This window comes from Gobio gobio (assembly GCF_949357685.1).
Source record: "Gobio gobio genome assembly, chromosome: 11".
Taxonomy (NCBI): Eukaryota; Metazoa; Chordata; class Actinopteri; order Cypriniformes; family Gobionidae; genus Gobio; species Gobio gobio.
In genome coordinates, this window is record NC_137104.1 from 40,400,965 (window position 1) to 40,421,262 (window position 20,298).

Genomic DNA, 20,298 nt, shown 5'->3' on the forward strand with positions numbered 1-20,298 from the left:
CTCGGCGCTGTGTCACTTTATGACGCAATGGGAACGCCCTCTGGGTGTGCCGATTGCCTGAAGCCCTTATAGAATCACGCTAATTCATTGGCTGATGGCGCGGGCGCTGCCCTGACGCTCTTATGTTGCCACATTATACTGGCGAGCGCGCCATCTGCTCTTCAGATTTCTCTGCCTTCACGAAGCTGCCATTTCATGCCCTTCGGTTTCGGTTTTTCTGGCCCAAATATCTCGGATTTCATTCAACTTTTATCACCAGCACTTCAGCGACTGTGGATAGTGGAACATTGTTCTCCTTGCGGTGAAGTGCCATGGAATTTCGTCATTGCGTGCCGCCGTGCACTCGCTTCATCGCGAATTACGACCCCCACAGTAAGTGTGTCAAATGTTTGGGGTTTTCACACGCGTGCGAGGTGGTTCAGGGGTCTTCAAAATGTAAATTTTGTGATAACCTCCTTCTCAAAACCCTCCACTCGAGGCTCGCGGTTTTTGAGAGGGAGTCATACGTTTTTCCCCGTTGCGCTCCCGAAGCTGCGCAGGCCTCTCTTGGATCCACGACCTGGGGTTTGGATATAGAACTCGAGGATGTGGAGTGCGAGCAGACGGGCCTCGCCCTTTCTCTCCCTCTCTCCCGCGAGCACGTGCGCTGGACTCCGCAGAATGGATTTCACCAGTAGGACGAGCGACCAGGGTCACCCCCCACCCACCACGATCAGCTCCGGCTCACGTCCGAGGCTGGGTCAGACCTCGCAGGCGTTTCTGCCCGCCTCTCACCAGCTCTCCTTATCCAGCTCTGTTACTTTCGCCGCCCAGCGCGCTTCAAAATGCAGAACTGGCCTGACCCACGCCAGAGACGCTTTTTGCTTTCTCCCCTCACGTCTGATTGGCTCACCATCTGCCACTCGTTCAGACGGAGACACATTCGGTCTTCTCCGGGAACCAGTGGGGCCTACTTTTCCCACTCTGGCCGTGACATCGTCCCACTCCACGCCAGGACGCCACGTGCTCTCCTTCACTGATGGCCACGCCTCCCTTCAAGGTTCAGCTCGACACCCCACCTCAGGTATGTCCACCGCACTTCAACACCCCACTTCCTCTGTCACATTTCTCCCACGAGTGGAAGCTTCTGCCAGGGGTATCATCCTGGGTCCTCCGCACAATTCAGTCCGGTTATACACTCCAGTTCTGTCGCAACCCCCCTCGCTTTGACGGGGTCATTTAAACTGTAGTAAACAGCGCCTCAGAGGCTCCTGTTCTACAACAGGAACTTACTTCTCTCCTCCTCAAAGGGGTGATAGAGGAGGTCCCATTAGCGGAAGCAAAATGTGGCTTCTTCAGCCGTTATTTTCTGGTTCCAAAGAAGGACGGCGGACTGCGTCCCATTCTTGACCTTCGCCGTCTGAACTTTGCCCTCTACAGAGGGAAGTTCAAGATGCTAACACTCAAGACTATTTTGTCACAGATACGTGCGGAGGACTGGTTCGTTAAGATAGAACTGAAAGATGCATACTTCCATGTTCAGGTTGTCCGACGACACAGGAAATTTCTCAGATTTGCCTTCGAGGGGAGGGCTTATCAATACAAAGTCCTTCCCTTCGGCCTCGCCCTGTCGCCGAGGATGTTCACGAAGTGTATGGATGCTGCTCTGGCCCCGTTGAGGCTCCAGGGCATCCGTATACTCAATTGCCTGGAAGACTGGCTCATCCTGGCCCACTCCAGGGAGTTGGTGACTCTTGATGTCGCTCTTCAGCACATTCAGTCTCTTGGCTTGAGAGTGAACACAGACAAGAGTGTTCTCACCCCAGCTCAGCAGACCACCTTCTTAGGAGTTCACTTGGATTCTGTTCTGATGCAGGCCCGCTTGGCCCCTGCTCGGATTTCCAGTATTGTAACATGTTTGGCCCGCTTCAGGCTCGGCCATCATGTTTCTGTGGGTATGTGTCGCAGGCTCCTGGGTCTCATGGCCGCAGCTTCCCCGGTGCTTCCCCTGGGACTGCTCCACATGAGGCCTTTCCTCTGGTGGATGAAACGCTCAGGTGCTCGATCAACAGGATCGGCCCTTCGCCTACTGAAGGTGTCACGTGGCTGCTTCCGCACCCTATCAGTACGGCGGGACCCTCTCTTTCTTCGGAGGGGGGTCAATATGGGGGCTGTTTTCCGTCGCCAAATGATCACGATGGACGCCTCTCAAACCGGCTGGGGTGAGGTATTCAACGGCAGACCAGCATGCGGGGTCTGGGAAGGGGAAGTTCTCTCTTGGCACATAAACTGGCCCTGCCCCTTCGGCACTTTCTCAGGTCGGGGGAATGGATGCTGAACCCTCAAACTGTAGGTGGACCTCTTTGACTCGAAAGAGTCGTCCCAGTGCTGGCTCTGGTTTTCTCTGAGCTCCCCAGCTCCGTTGGGGATAGATGCGTTTGCGCATCCATGGCCAAATCTGAAACTCTATGCATTCCTGCCCATCAAACTGATTCCAGCGGTTCTGTGCAGGGTGAGAGCGAGCGGGGTCAGCCTCCTGCTTGTGGCTCCACTCTGGCCGTCCCAGACTTGGTTCTCGGAGATGGTTCTCCTCCTGGATTCTACCCCCTGGGAGATCCCGATCAGAGAGGACCTACTGTCCCAGCTTCAGGGCAGGATTTGGCATCCTCACCCGGAAATTTGGAAGTTGTGGGTATGGCCATCAAGGGTCAGTAGCTCTAGACACTGGTCTTCCTGCTGATGTTCAGGAGACCATTGCGGATGCGAGAGCTCCTTCCACTCGGAGGCTCTACTCCTCCAAGTGGAGGGTCTTTGAGTCATGGTGCTCATCCCATGCGGTGGATCCGGTTAACTGCCTGGTGGGTTCAGTACTGGAATTCCTGCAAGAAAAGTTTGCCGCTGGAGCAGCAGCTACCACCCTTAGGGTTTACGTCGCTGCCATCGCTGCTAGTAGGGAGTTGGATGAAGTCCCTCTAGGCAAGCATAGGTTAGTTTCTTCTTTTATGCGAGGGGTTAGGCGCCTGAGGCCAGCACAATCCTCTGGTATTCCCTCTTGGGACCTCTCAGTTGTCCTGGAGGGGTTAACAAAGGCTCCCTTTGAGCCCTTGGAGTCAGTTACGGAGCGGATTATGACTCTCAAGGTTTCTCTTTTACTAGCATTATCCTCCTTGAAGCGTGTGGGCGACCTACAGGCCCACTCTGTTAGTGGGACCTGTATGGATTTTGCTCCTGGTCTAATCAAAGTAACCTTAAGACCTAGGCCAGGTTATGTGCCCAAAGTTTTCGCTGGCATATGAGGTGCGTGGTATACCTTCACCTCTTAGCATTAGGGCACACTCTACCAGAAGTGTGGCTTCCTCTCAAGCGCTTTTTAGAGGGGCTCTTCTAGAGGATATTTGTGTAGCGGCAGGTTGGTCCTCAGCGCACACTTTTGTGAGGTTCTATAGTTTGGATCTCGACATGGCTCTGGGTTCGCATGTTCTATCTGCTTAATCTGGCCATGCAGGTTATCTGGTATTCTTTGAGCCAGATATGGCAGCGCTTTAGCTTGGCGTGTGGTATATCGTTCCCATTGCGTCATAAAGTGACGCAGCTTCGAGTGAACCTATGAAAGAGAACGTCTCAGATTGCTTGTGTAACCTATGTTCTCTGAGTAGGAAACAAGACGCTGCGTCCGCTGCCAAGCTCCTCGCGCTGCTGACAGGCCTTCCTTTTCGGCAGAGACATCTGAGGAGCAGATGGCGCGTGTGCCAGTATAATGTGGCGACGTAAGAGCATCGGGGTGGCGCCCGCGCCATCAGCCAATGAATTGGCGTGATTTTATAAGGGTTTCAGACAATCGGCACACCCAGAGGGCGTTCCCATTTCGTCATAAAGTGACGCAGCGTCTCGTTCCCTACTCAGAGAACATAGGTTACACAAGTAACCTGAGACGTTTTAATATCTACAACAAGCAGCCTATAGTAGGCTACAGTACAGAGAAATTTCATGTCGGAGCGGGATTTGAGCGCACGTAATGAGGAAATTTCATGAATGGACTTATTGCACAGGTGGCAACCTATCACGGTACCACGCTTGAATTCATTGATCTCCTAAGAGCGACCCATTCTTTCACAAATGTTTGTAGAAGCATTTGCATGCCTAGGTATACACCTGTGGCCATTGAAGTGATTGGAACACCTGAACTCAATGATTTGTAGGGGTGTCCCAATACTTTTGGCAATAGTGTATTTTGCTGCGTTTATACTTATTTACTTATTTGATTAATGAGATAGTAATCTTAAATGTGATCTTTAATATAATATAATTAATATAATATAACTCAATAAAATAAAACTTATTTAGTTGTTTGATTAGTGACCTAATAATCTTAAATAGAATCTAAATACACAACTACCCAGTGTGATTACTATATTTACATTAATAAAACCTGCATACAGGCAAACAAACGAATGCCTTACTGTAGGATCTGCATCTTTCTCTTGCTTTCTTTAGGTACAGACACACAGTGAGTCTGGGCAGTGTGGCTGTGATGTGTCAGTTCTGTAAAACCCCACAGGCCCTGGAGGCCACTAAAGGCTGTTCAGACTGCAGAGCCAGCTTCTGTAATGAGTGCTTCAAACTCTACCACCCCTGGGGGACTCCCCGCGCCCAGCACGAACACGTTCAGCCCACCCTGAACTTCAGGCCAAAGGTGAGCTGCTTCTTCTGTGCCTGCCAGGATTACTACCTGGTTATCTCTCATACCCTATCTCACTAAATTATTTAACATGAAAACTGCCTTCGCGAGCCATTTGACTTCCATAATATGACGCATTTCCAAGTGAAACAGAATATTTGCAAACTAAATATACTGATGCAAATTTTTTCGATAGGGCATCATAAAGTTTTCCATCTCTCTAGGTGTTGACATGTCCAGAACATGATCAGGAGAGGCTGCAGTTTTACTGCAAGTCATGTCAGATGCTTCTTTGTTCACTTTGTAAACTGCGCTGAGTTCATACGGGTCACAAGATCGCACCCGTCACCCAAGCCTACCAGAGTCTCAAGGTAGGTTTTCAATTCACTTCTCCTTTAATAGTGTATCTGGAATAAATTAATGTATCATATTAAAGTGCCATGTTTTTTCTTCTAAATAAATGTATTTATTAAAAGCTAAGGGTGGGCAAAAAACAAAAACAAATGTAGATAAAACAGCTGTAATGTAATTTAATGAACCAACAGTGCCCCCTAATGGCAGTGCCAAAGTAGTACCACACTATAAGTGTGTAGAATAGAGTAAGGATCACCTTGGGGAACAATGGGGAAAAGTCATGTGATCAGATGAGTTTATCCCTTTCAAACATTTTGCACAATGGTGTTCAGTTTGTTTAGCTGGGATGTGCAACTCGATTCATTGCATGTGTCACCGGCGCAGGCCGGGGCGGACTCGGATGACCAGCCGCCCCTGACTCCAGACACCACCGTGAGGAGCCGACACCACAGGCACGCAACAAACGGACAAAGGAGGAGGCAAGTAATTGAGTTCAAAAATAATAGTCTTTATTGAATAATAATCAACTTGAGGAAAGAATGAGCAACTCCTGATTTCTCAGGCTATTGGACCAGAGTAGCCGCTGGAACGATTTTCCACTGTCTTCGGGGGACAATGGAGCGATAGTGGCTAGGAAGGCTTACTCCATGGCGTTGCTGCACATCTGCAGGACTCAAACGGTAAGTAACAGGTAATGTTCACTTTCTCAACAGCAGATTCTCTTATCAGGAAGTGAGAGGGAAATTTTGACTTTAAAACTCACTTCACAGCGTTGCTGCACATCTGCAGGACTCAGACGGTAGGTAACAGGTAGGATTTCTTCTCTTAACAGCAGATTCTCTTATCAGGACGTGAGAGGGGAATTGTGACTTTAAAACTCACTTCACAGCGTTGCTGCACATCTGCAGGACTCAAACAGTAAGGAACAGGTAATGTCTCCTCTCAACAGCAGATTCTCTCATCAGAACATGGACGGGAAATTGTGACTTTAAAACTTACGTCACAGCGTTGCTGCACATCTGCAGGACTCAGACGGTAGGTACCAGGTAAGGTTTCTTCTCTTAACAGCAGATTCTCTTATCAGGACGTGAGAGGGGAATTGTGACTTTAAAACTCACTTCACAGCGTTGCTGCACATCTGCAGGACTCAAACAGTAAGGAACAGGTAATGTCTCTTCTCTCAACAGCAGATTCTCTCATCAGAACATGAACGGGAAATTGTGACTTTAAAACTTACTTCACAGCGTTGCTGCACATCTGCGGGACTCTTCCCTCAACATCAGACACTTTCATCAGACATTAGCGAGAGACTCAATAGGCAGCTTTACCAGCGATGTTGTACATCTTCAGAGCTCCATCAATACGTATAACAATTCAGACTTTTCCACAGCCATACGGTTCTTCACGAGACTTGTAATTTCAGAGAGAGAGAGGGTTAACAGGAGCCTTCAATGAGGGATTACTTCACGACAATACTCAGTGGAAGAGAGAATAATACAAAGCATTACTTCACCAGTTCAGTTGTATCGTTCTGGAATTTGGATGGGGACAAGTAGATAATTTCACAAGAATGGAAGCAGGCGTTGGGAGACTCTTCTCAGCATAGCACACAGCACTCGTGTTCACTACAAATCCACAGCATTAATTCAGCGTGCATCAGGTAAGGCAAACAACTGCAAATCACTCACACAGTAGGGCTGATCAGAAGCCTCGCTTCATCCATGCATTTGGATGGGAATATTCAACTCTCAATTCCTCTCCAGCGTATCTGAAGATGTCCTCCTCAATAGTAAATTTCACATTCACAGTCTTTTCTTCCAGCTTTACATTTGATTCAACGATGTAATTAATTCACTTATCTTTCTCTCTTCCTCTTCCGGCACAGATCCAAGCAGCAGTTCAATCCAGTAATATTCCACAAGCAGCTCTAAACGACAGACTCTAATGGCAGTTAATCACTTACACGAATTTCCAGGATTACAGCGTCCAATGTAAGCGCTCAACCAGGAGATCTTCTACCCCAAGAAACAACGACAGAGACCCAGCCAAACAGCTGATTAACTGAACACCGATTGACTTTTACCAGCTCGACCTCAACCCTGGCCTCCTTCTTCTCTTCTGAATGGCTCTTTTATCCTCCTCTTGTGAAGCGGAAAGCCTGTGCAAACACCGCTCCTCTCTCTCTCACACCTGCCGTGCATCAGCAGTAATTAGGTTGGACAAGTGCTGCGTCCCAATTCGCATACTATCCGTACTAAATAGTATTCGAAAAAAGAATTAGTATGTCCCAAATCTTAGTATGTTGAAAAAAGTATTCAAAAGATTCCCGGATGGTTTACTATTTCCGGTCAGAATCCGAAGTGCAGATCGATGCGCACTCTAACGGCTGATATTGCCCACAACCCATTGTGAGATGGACGAGGATTCGATTAGAACTACAAACGCGGATAAAAAGTGTTTAAAAAACTACAAACATGACGGTTACGCGAGTCTGACGGTTAAGTGGAGAGGATTAGATAAAGTGGTTTGAGTGAGCAATTATCAGTATTTAACCGGACGAAAAGATATTTATTCAATATTATCCACATTATATTTCTCCTTCAGCAGCATTGAGAACTTTTGTAATGATACGTTTGGCCATTAACTTTGCAAACACATGAGAGGAGTCTAAAGACCCACGAAAGGCTACATTTCTCTCCGAGACGGTAGGAAATTAAATTGAAAGTGGGGGATTTGAACTGTGACGATGATTGACAGGGCAGTTTAAACGGTGACGGGACTCACGTAAGAGTGACGAAGTAGTATGTCCCAAAAGCTTGCATACTCTTCTGCTACACACTCAAAAGTATGTACTTTTTCTTCACAAAAAGAGTACATACTTTTAGGACGTAGTATAAGTAGGCGAATTGGGACGCAGCCAATATCTCTGCTACACCTGGAACTGGAGTGAGGTGTTACACCAAAATAATTCCCCTCGGGGAACATGGAAAGAAAGAAAGGTTCCGCTTTCCCCAGCATTTTGTCACCCGTGACACATGTCTTAGATCTGTAGTTTATAAACTCTTGAAAGCCAGGAAATCATTAGTAAACACACTCCATTGTGGATGATACTTCTGTAGGGAGGTATTTTTACTCTGACCGGGCTGGTTTTTCTTCGGGATGACCGTGATTTAATCATCCCTTGAGCATAAACAATACATAACAACACAATGGCTTTTAAAAGCTTTTGAAAACATGAATAAAAATGGGATGCATTGATGTCATTCTGCACTAAAACATTCCAGGGATGCATAATTTGAAAGCAGTGGACTATTAGGCTATTGCTCTTTTTCTCAGATTGGCCCAGTCTAGTGAATCTATGCAGCGTTTTTCTCTCTCTGCTGATCCCTCGTTCCGTCACTTCCAGCTTGATGTTTCCAGAGAGCTCAAACTCCTCACAGACCTGAACTTCATTCAGGGTAGGACAACTCAAATAATCAGACACTTGTAAATGTGTAGAGTACAACAGGGCTTAATTATTATTACCCCTTAAAAGGTGCACTATGTAACTTTTCCGTCCGCTAGAGGTAACCTATTCAAAACAAAGGCGTAGCTTGATGACGCCAAGTTTGAGCGCAGAATCTTGGGACGTGTGGTCTTCACCTCACAGCCGGTGGAAAAGAATCGGGATAGGACTCGGGGAGAAATCATGTTCATGGATGCGATAATTAACGTTACTGTAGTATGAAGCAGAGCAGGACCGAGTGTTGTGGAGCTGAGCAAGGCCGCTAGAGCAATTGTTAAAGCTGCACTATGTAAATTTTTTTCAGTAAAATATCCAAAAACCACTAGGCCAGTGTTATATATTTTGTTCAGTTGAGTACTTACAATATCCCAAATGTTTCCAACTATTTGTAAATCGTGAGAAAATTGGTATTTTAACCAAGGAACCGGGATGTGTGAGGGAGTCGCCTGTCGATGGCGTCATATCTGCGTTCCCCTCGGTTTCCGGTTTTATTTTACAGAAACGCTTTACTCTCACTGCAGTGTGAACAAGTGTCATGGCAGCTGCCGAGCAAACGCACAGAGTAACGTCATAACATCATTTTCAACACACACTCAGATGTATCTAATATGATAAACAGAGCTGCGTTACCTCATACTCATGACTGGAAAAGCGGAAGTGGCGCCGGCGACTGTGTCATAATAAAAGTCCCGCTGCTCGTGAGGTGTGTGTTGCGTTCATCTTATTAACAATCACTCGAGTGGCCTTGCTCAGCTCCACAACACTCGGTCCTGCTCTGCTTCATACTACAGTAACGTTAATAATCGCATCCATGAACATGATTTCTGCCCGAGTCCTATCCCGATTCTTTTCCACCGGCTGCGAGGTGAAGACCACATGTCCCAAGATTCTGCGCTCAAACTTGACGTCATCAAACTACACCTTTGTTTTGAATAGGCGACCTCTAGCGGACGGAAAAGTCACCTAGTGCACCTTTAATAAGATGAACGCAACCCACGCCTCACGAGCAGCGGGACTTTTATTATGCCACAGTCGCCGGCACCATTTCCGCTTTTCCAGTCATGAGTATGAGGTAACGCATCTCTGTTTATCATATTAGATACATTTGAGTGTGTTGAAAATTATGGAACTCTATGCGTTCGCTCGGCGGCTGCCATGACACTTGTTGCACACTGTAGTAAGAGTAAAGCGTTTCAGCAAAATAAAACCGGAAACCGAGGGTAACGGAGATATGACACAATTGAAAGGCGACTCCCTCACACGTCCCGGTTCCTTGATTAAAATAGCAATTTTCTCACGATTTACAAATAGTTGGAAACAATTGTAAGTACTCAACTGAACAAAATATATAACACTGGCCTAGTGGTTTTTGGATATTTTACTGCAAAAATGTTACATAATGCAGCTTTAAGTTTTCAGAATCTTTATTTTCTACAAAATGTTTCTGAATTTTTCAGGCATGTGATCAGATAAAGACAAAAAAAGAAGGAAAAGCTGACCCTCCACTGCAATTATTATTATTATTATTAAAAATATATTTTATTAAATTAATAGTATTTATATGATATTTGTATTTTTGTAATAGAATTTTTGCCATGAAAATAGCCTTAGATGCTGACATGACATTAAATAAAACAATCTGTATCTGTATTAGATTAATAAAACAACTTTTAAAAATAGAACTTACTATTGCAACAATACATACTATTGTAGCCTACTGTCAAAGTACAATTTTTTTGTATTTAATAATCATAATAATATATTATTTTATAATATAATACAATTTTATAAAAATGTAATAAAAGTATTACTAGATGTGTTATTATTAATACTAATAATTATAATTATTATCATTATTATCATTTTATTTTAAAAAACAACAGTAAAGTTACTATGTTTGTCTTAATTTCTTTGCTTTCAAACTTTAAAACATCAAGCTTTTATTAAAAGTCAGTGTGTCAGACTCTATATTTATATGACTACATAACAACCATTGTGATTTAGTGATCGCACTAAGCCAGCTCACATTCCCACAACCATGCAATGTCAAAGTTAATTCAAAATTTACTTTACACGAAGCAACTGACAAGTACCAATTTTGGTGCTTTGAACCCTGGCTAACATGCTAAGGGTGTCCCGCAGATGGTGCCGTGAGCTTGTGCAGCGCTATCAGAAACAATCCGTGCATGAAATAAATGTATTAGAAAATATAGGGAAAAATCCCTATTGCCTGATTTTTATAAATGAAGAAAGTTTAATGACAGAAAACACTGTCTGCAGTGTCACATAATCTAACCGAAAATGACCTATCCCATCAGCCCCTCACGCTCCTGTGATTGACACCCAGCGAACCCTTGCCTACGACCAGCTCTTCCTCTGTTGGCGGTTGCCTCAAGACTCCACTCCTGCCTGGCATTTTTCTGTGGAGTTCCGACGGCGTGGGGTGGTGCCAGGGGGCGGAGCAAGAGGGGGGATTCACGGGGGATTGGCTGCCGCTCGCTGGGGCTGGCAGAGATTGGAGGAGGTGACCGGGACCTGCGCGGTGATTGACAGGCTGGAGATGGACAGTGTGTATGTGCTGAGGGTGAGGGGCTGCAATAAGGCCGGCTTCGGAGAATACAGTGAGGAAGTATATTTACACACACCACCAGCTCCAGGTACGAAGGGTTTTCAACTCAAAACATAGTACAAACAGAATTCATTCCCAAATGATACTCATCTTCTCATCTATTCTCTTTATCTTTTTTCTTTTTTATCCATTCCCATCTCTCTTTGTCTCTACAACCATTGGTTTTTCCATGTTTTGTTTCCCAGTTTTACTGACAACAGCTGTTTACTGCCACCTGCCCTGTTCCCTTTTAATAGTCCTTAAAACTCTTTCTGTTATTGTATCTTTATTCTTGTTTACATTTCCCTCATCTTTTTATTATTTGAGCCATTTATTCTTCAATCCACCAATGTTTATTTTCCACCCGAAACCCTCGACGTAGTGAAATATTTTCATCTGATGTGAATGTTGACCCATCCGCTTTGTAAATGTGGCCACAAGCTAACTTTAATGCTGTGTAATGTTTATTAATATTAACACATTAAATGGAGGCCCATGTACAAATAATAATCCAAGGTTTGCAACATCCAAACAGAAGGCAGATGTTCACAACAAAATAGTAACAATAGCTTCTGAGTGTTTTCAAATGTAGCTAATTATTAATATTATAGAATAAATTATAATAATTTTTTTCTCTCCAATTTTTTTCCTTGTTTTAAACACCTTCACTTGTTTTAGTCATAAAAGCCTATTCATTGTGCACAGTAAAAGTTTAAAAAGAAAAAAATATTAATTATGAGTAAAACATTAATTCTTGAAGTGACAGTGAGGACATCTGCAAATGTATATAAAGGCTGTTCTTTTAAACTTTCGATACATTAAGGAATCCTGGGAAAAAATGTATCACATTTTTCACAAATGTTAATAATATTAACTGTTTTCAACATTGATAATAAGAAATATTGCTTGAGCAGCAAATCAGCATATTTGAATGATTTCTGAAGGATCATGTGACTCTGAAGACTGTAGTAATGATGCTGAAAATACAGCTTTTCCATCACAAGAATATTACATTTTAAAATATATTAAAATAGAAAATACACTTTTTCTTCTCTGCCTGTCTGCTGGAACGCAAATCTTCCTCCTTTTTGCAGTCTTGATTTCACCCTGCTAGTTGTCTTCTTTCCTTATTGCTGTTTTATGCTATGTCCTCCTTTTGCATATATCTCCTGTTCTATGCTTCAATTCTTCCTTTTCCACCCACTCTTACCTCCCTCCGTTTGGTGCCTTAATTCTGTGTCCCTCTTTCCCTTCTTCTTCTATCCTCCTCAAAATTTCCCCCATATACCCTCGCTGTTGTCTCCCTACGCCTCCCCGGCAGTGTTGAATTTTTACCTGGACTCTCGTTGGGGTCTGCACGCGGACAGACTGGTGGTGAGTAAGAAGCAGCGTTGTGCCCGCAGTGTGCCCGGTCTCTCCCTGCTGCAGGCCGCCGATCGGGCCCTCACTTCCTGTCACCTGACAGCGGATCTGCTCGTGGGTGACGTGGCCATAACGCAGGGCCGACACTATTGGGCATGTTCAGTGGAGCCAGGCTCATATCTGGTCAAGGCAAGTTCTGCAACGAAGGAAAATATATTAACCATGTCTCCCTTCTATATCACTTTTGCCTAATATATTCTACAGGTTGGAGTGGGCCTGGAGTCTAAACTTCAAGAGTGGTTTCATCTGCCTCAAGATATGGCTAGTCCAAGGTATGTACAAAATCTCAGAAATGAACAAAAGGAGAGAACAGACAATAAACATGAGAAGAGAAAGTAGATATGTTAATGTTAAGATATGACACCTAATATTTATAAAATTATATTATAAAGAATAAACCCAACCACATCTGAATTCCAAATGATGAAAAATATCCATTCTTTCACTTATTTATACATTTATACTAGGGGTGTAAGGGTACACGTATTCGTAGCGAACTGTTTCGGTACAGGACTTCCGGTACGTTGCACGTGTGGACCGAACGGTACCGAATGCAGTCTTTAACAGTCGGCTTGTTTTACGTGCGGAACATACTTCAATCTGAGTTCCCACACGAACATATTCTGTCCATTTTATCACGAAATTCGAATGGTAAATGCTGTTTTGACGCTCTTTAATGTGATGTGATGTGATAGATCACTGTATATACGCGTCAGTTCAAGCGGCAGCGCGGTGCATGAGGGAACTCGATTTCTTCCTAGTCAAAGAATAAACATGAATTAACATATGAAGGTATGTTGAGGTTACATTGTATCGTATGTCGTATAATCGCTCAAACAGTGTTTCAGCGGCAGAAAGACGTCAATAAAACTTTAAAACAATGTCACGCAGCATTACATTTACCTCAGAAGTCATTCAGTGTCCACAGCTGTTAGCTCCCTAGAGAAATGAATTATTTTGCTAAATATATGCACTACATTAGCCTATATATTCATTATATTCTACTTAACCTGATGTCTTGATTATTTAATGTATGTTTGAATAAATCTGTTATGAAAATGCAGGCCACTGTGTATAAATGATTTTGAATTGGAGTAAAAACGTCATTTTATAATTAGATTTAGAAGTTAATGCAATAACTGCCTTATGTGAAATTCACATGCTTGCATACAATGTGTTATTTGAGTGTTGATTATTATATCTAAAAATAAATAGCAACTGAATTTAGGCTAATAGTTTGGGCTCTGTTGTTAACCTTTAATATTATTGTAGCTAATGTGCAAGTAAGAGCTCCCTATATAGTTTACAGCATTATCTTTAAAAAACTTTTATTTATAATTGAATTCATTTAAGGACAGACAAAATTTGTTCAGTAATCCACTGTTTAATAAAAATAAATAAAAAGCAATATTATATTTAGTTTTCTCTCCCCTGCTGTACCGAACCCGCGCCGAACCGTGACTTCAAAACCGAGGTACGTACCGAACCGTCAGTTTTGTGTACCGTTACACCCCTAATTCATACAAAATGTGACCGCTTGAATGATTAATACAATACCATACAGACTTGCTTTCTGTTCACTGATCTCTATATATAGATTATACACATGATATGAAGGCTTTTCAATCTTTTATTTGCCACTGACTCCCATATATGATCTCATGTGATCCCATCCTAAAATTTAAAAGGCAGCTATAACTTTTTATGTATAAAGACCCAATTTATACTGTGGAAAAAAGTAATAAATATGTGTAAAATATTATTTGGAAAATATTTTGTTTCCCCACCCTACTCATTAAAGTACTATATTATTTATTTGAATATATTTATTTATTTTTTATTTAACTTTTATTATACATTTTGATCTATTTTCAATATTTCTATTTTATTAATTTATTATTAATCTAAAAATAATAAAATATTTTTATTTTAATATAATATTTATTTAATGTAATAATGTTATTTATTTTATTAATTTATTTATTTCATATGTACATTTAAATCTAGTTTTATTTTTATATTCTTTTTATTATTTAATATTTATTTATTTTAATCTATTATTTGTTTTTATTTTATTGTTTCTTTTTAAATATAAATTAATAAATTATTTGTAATTTTTTGTCTCTAAACATTTCCACAGACCCCCTAGCACTTCCTTGTGGCCCCCTAGAAGTCCCCGGACCCCAGTTAAAAAAAACCCTTATCTATATTCTCCATGTTCAAAATCGACACTTAAAAGACACAGTATTTCAAAAAGTGACACAGAATATTTAAAGGGGAAAATGGATGGTACTTGATTTGAACAATTTTTCATGCTGACTTTAACCTCATGTTCTCTGTCTGATAGATATGATCCAGACAGCGGCCATGACAGTGGAGCCGAGGATTCGTCAGATTCCCCTCCCCCTTTCTCTTTCCTCACAATGGGCATGGGCAAGATCTACCTGCCCTCCTCCGCCAACTCCCATCACGGCAGAGAGTCTGGCTTCACTAATGGCAATGGCCCTTCTTCGCCAACTGGCGTCACCTATCCGTTGCCTCCGAGACTAGGAATCTGTCTCGACTTTGAGAAGGGTCGTGTCACGTTTTACGATGCCCACTCTCTCCGCCCACTATGGGAGGGGCCTGTGGACTGCTCCGCCCCCGTGTGCCCTGCATTCTGTTTCATTGGAGGCGGAGCTCTGCAGCTACAGGAGCTGGTAGCCAATCGCAACGCAAATCAAACCCCTGTAAGACGAGTGACCATTCAATCACGTGTTACCAAACTGAACTGAACTCTGATTGATTATTGTTTTTATAGTTCGATTTTAAGAGACGGTTGTTTTTAATTGCACCCAACATAAACCTCTGCTTTTTTTTCTTTTCGTTTTGAGACGCCTTTATTGCTGCACTGCTTGCTGAATTACAAACCTCTTCAATTGATTTATGAATTTGGTGATGTTATACCCATGAAAACTTTCAAATGCATATCCACCTATATATACACACACAATATATATGCAAAAATATATATTTCCCAATCTCTCTGTGTAGGAAATGTGCCTCAAAGTTTTTTTTATACTAGATTTCCCCCACACTCTGTATATTATAGTGATATAATATACCTATTAAAGTGATTGTTTATTAATCTCCAAACAGAGCAGAAATTCCAGACTGTTACACAAGGCCTCATTTTATAACCCACAATACTATCATAAACATCTGCTCTTTTAACCTCTAGCCATGTGCTGTCAAGACCGATCTGTCGAACTCTTTCAGCTGTCAACATGAGCATTTACAAAGATATTTACTCAACATACGTCTAATGCCAGACCAAATGCTTCTCGCTGCTGTTTTTTGCCTTAGATGGTTAAGAAGAATTTTGATTTGTTGAAATATGTGGCTTCTAGACTGCAGTCGGTATATAAAAAGACTTTTTCTGAGCAATTTATTAGGGCACACTCACCTTATAGCTTAAACAAATTGTTGTTTTGAATTCCCATATGCTACTGGACAATTGGAAAATATTTAAAGTTTAAATGAATTAAGTGAAGCTTCTTCTTAAGAATGAAAATCTTCAATGCAATAGATTGGAAGTGCACTGCTTTACTCAATATTTATGTGATTCAAAGTTTATGTGTGTGTGATGCACTAACCCCACCATTATAAAACACATTATGCAAATTCATACTAAAGCTTGTAGAGAATATTTTTTAAGAGTTTGAATCATGTGCTTGATTTCAGTCCAGCTTAAAGCTTTAGAGTGTAGTTTGAATCTTGCTGGAGAGAATGGTGGCTTTTGCCTGCTGGTAATAAATCATTATAATAAATAATTCTCTGAAAATGAAATTTATTCTATTATATTCGTAATATCACTTATCTCATAGAATATATTCAGAACGAATGGTGTGTTACTGATTTTTGTCAGCTGGGGGCAGCAGTTTCTTTAAATATAATGTGTGAGCGTCAGTCCACTTGCAAGGTTGATTAGACTTGGGACTGATGCAAATGCCTTCATTTAGCTAAACTTTTGGCTAGCAAAAGGAATTCAGGTCCCATCTGAAAACAAGAAAAAAACTTTCCATTTGCATTGGTGCATGGCATTTATTTTTATTTTTTATTAAGCATATAGAGGGACCAAGTCAGTCAGCTCATTAACAAATTACTCTTATGAACCAGTTGAGTCAAAAACAACCACTGTAGCCCAATTCATGAACAAATGGACCGTTGTTCCTTTTCGTCAAAAATCGGAAAATAACTGCTTTGTGGCTAACTCAGAGGTCCTTTGAAATCAAATCCCGTCCGGATAGGATAAACCCCCCCTTAAGACTTGAACCACCCAGAGGAAATTGCAGACAAAAATGTATGACTGTATTTATTCTGTTTACATACAACTACACATATACACAAACATATATAGATTTATAGATGGTATTGCCATATATTGAATGGCAAAATGCACTACTAGGGAATATGGAGCGATTTCAGAAGTGAGAGACACAGAGACTGCCACCTCAGGAGGATGGTGGACATGTATGACAGTGATGTCATCCAATTTGTTGATTTTTTATGAGAAAAAAAAAAAAAAATTTCATATATCTATATACTAAATGAAAATTCTGGGCCGAAACTGAAAATTCTGGATGCGAAAATACTGCTTTTTAAAACTTATTTTTAGCTTATTTTTGTATAATTGTATTTATATTAGACTTTTTTTTTTTATGAAATTCAATAATTTTAATGATACTGAATTAAAAAATTCAGGGGTGTAGTGAATTCAGGTACATGCATGCAATGATTAGGCCTGTAAAACGATATATAAAACCTATAGTGTTCACTGTATACATTAATTATTGATGAATCTTTGTTAAAGCTGTGTTTTGTTGTTTGATTAACATTAAAGGGTTAGTTCACCCAAAAATGAAAATTATCCCCTGATTTATTCACCCTAAAGTCATCCTAGGTGTATATGACATTCTTCTTTCAGACGAATACAATCAGAGTCCTGGCTCTTCCAAGCTTCTGACGACATTGCACACCAGTTACGCTCATCTGGATGGCTTGAAGGTGAGTAAATCATGGGCCAATTTTCATTTTTGGGTGAACTAACCCTTTAAGGACTTCGATCCAATATAATGATACGCATCTGATTTCTTTCTCAACTCTTTGCATTCATTTAATACGTAAACGACAATTGACGTGTCTGGTCAATTCCCTGTTTGCGTGCTATCTGGCATGTTACTCTCTGCTGCTGTGCACACAGTTAACAGCGTTCGAGTACCGAATTGATGGTGAAACAATTACGCAGCAAAACACGTGCGTGGCGAACCGTGGGGCCTGGTCTGTACGAATCACAAATCACGAGTCAACTACGATCTGTTTAACCCCTAGCATAGAGCGGAATATTGAGCGGAGCATCACACCGCGCAGTGATAACAGCTAAAGCGAGAGTGAAACCTGAGCGCAGTGAGTGCTGAACACTGAGTGGCGGGGCGGCATTTGCGGCTCACATTTTTAGCCGTTTTTCTCTTTAGGACAAAAACAGAAAATGCCATTTGCGGCCAATCATTTTCAGCGGCCGAAATTTCGGTGCATCCCTAGAAAATAATAAAGTCTCTAAATTATTTATTTTAATTTAACAAATGATATGTCAACGCAATCTAATGGCAATTCGTATTTTACGTTTTGATGAATTGGTGGCTAAATTTGTACAATTTAATTTTTACGTTTGTATATGATCTGCTTGCGCCCCGGTGATGGGTTTGTTTAGGGGTGGGGTTAGGGGCGAACCTTCATTCATTCTTGTTTTCTTATAATCTCTTATAATCAAAAATAAACGTTTTTGTATGATTCACATCGTACAAAATCACCAATCACCCCCTCGTAACATAGTTTTCCTGTGAGATCAGGTTGGATATGTGCACCCTAATTTCCTTTCAATATTAAATTGGTTAGAATTCAAATGAACCAAATAGGCCAAATAAGTTTTGATACTATGCAGATATGCATGTCTGTATATGCTGCTTTAGAACGCTTCTTATATGAAAATCCACATATGTCTTTAATTGTTGCCATATTGGTTAGAAACCAGAAAGTCGAGTGGTTAGGTATGTTTCAGCTTAGACAGACCCTTTGAGAGACTATGAGCCAAAGGAGGGGTTAGCCAATGTTTTCCTCTCGTGGAATGTAATGTTTCAGAAATGTAAAGTTTTAAAAGCGCAGATTTCTCTTTTGGCTTATGTTTCTGGTGACAGAAATCCAAGACTATACGTCGTCTCACTCTCTCTTTCTCTTTCTCTCTCTCACACACACACACACACACACACACACACACACACACACACACACACACACACACACACACACACACACACACACACACACACACACACACACACACACACACACACACACACACACACACACACACACACACACACACACACACACACACACACACACACACACACACACACACACACACACACACACACACACACACACACACACACACACACACACACACACACACACACACACACACACACACACACACACACACACACACACACACACACACACACACACACACACACACACACACACACACTAAAGTCAGTGCTCTAGGGAGTGTGATGGCCCAATAAGAGCTGAGGGTGATATTTCTTAAAGATTGTGTGTCATAGGTTGATTTTCTTTTTCTTTCATCTCTGCGCTCGATGCTTTCATCTAAATGCCCGATCTATCCCGTCTCCTCCATTATTCTCCCGTTTTCCACGATTCAACTCCAACGAAGTTTCGCTCACTTTATCTTCATATTGATCTCTTTTTCCGTCCCCCCTCTCCATCATATACTTTGCTTTTGGCCATTCTCGGCCTGGGGAGAGGGAAAACTCAGCACCAGATTGGGTTTTGACTGACTGAAGGTATGTAGCCACAACACCACATGTAGCTGCAGCCTCTAATCCATACCAGGAAGTCTTATGCACAGTCAGGGGGAAATAGTCAGGAGGGGGGGATTTTTAAATACCTCAGAAGCTTTGCAGCTGCTTAACCTTCTGTGATTTTCGTTTAATAAGACCAGTCATTTCCCGAAGCACCACAGACTAAAATATCCGTAAAGCGTCCGACCGTAGTCTCGGTGGCTTGTCGTATTGCTGTGCCCGTTGATCCATTTTGTTACGAGCTTAGACCTATACCAGCTGTTGTAGGTCTACCCTGGTTGTTGCCATCTGCGTCAAGCTCTAGCTGACTAGACTAGAAGGGAGGGCTAGACAGTGGTAATACTACGTTATTGTAGGGTAAAGACTTTCGACAGACCACTGCACGTTCATATTTTGATTTTTTTTTCACCGCAATGTCTATTGACTAATTGTAGGATTGAGTTTCATGGAGTTTGCAGATGTATCTAAAAATGTTTCGTACAAAATAGTCGTTTCAAAGACCTGTCAAATGGTTCACTTTTCTAAAAAAGTTATTTGATATAACCAATAGAAAAAATGTGTGCTACTGGATATATTCGCTTACCGGGGGTAGTTATCACACTGGGAAAATCTGTATCTCAGTAACTATAAAGGTTGAAGTCAAAAATCCCATTTCATGAAATGGTTTTGTATGTTGTTTTCAAACACCTATTTCAAAATTCTATTAAAAATATAGAGACAAGTTGTCACAAAATCCCAATGTGTGTTAAATAAACGATAGGCTATCTTTTTTTTGCAGCCAATTTTTGTCCATACAGAATATTTAAATCAAACAAAATCCCTAGAATTA

General features: G+C 41.8%; 1 pseudogene across 1 annotated transcript; it reads left to right on the plus strand.

The window, feature by feature from the left end:
• The first annotated feature begins 660 nt into the window (after positions 1-660).
• LOC307133468 (tripartite motif-containing protein 46-like) lies at positions 661-17,441 on the plus strand (annotated as a pseudogene). The gene is made up of 12 exons: positions 661-1,063; positions 1,290-1,522; positions 1,667-1,934; positions 2,686-2,965; positions 4,474-4,672; positions 4,882-5,028; positions 5,396-5,490; positions 8,348-8,469; positions 10,835-11,173; positions 12,446-12,675; positions 12,751-12,818; positions 14,894-17,441. The product of its transcript is annotated as a tripartite motif-containing protein 46-like (transcript).
• The last annotated feature ends 2,857 nt before the right edge of the window (positions 17,442-20,298 follow it).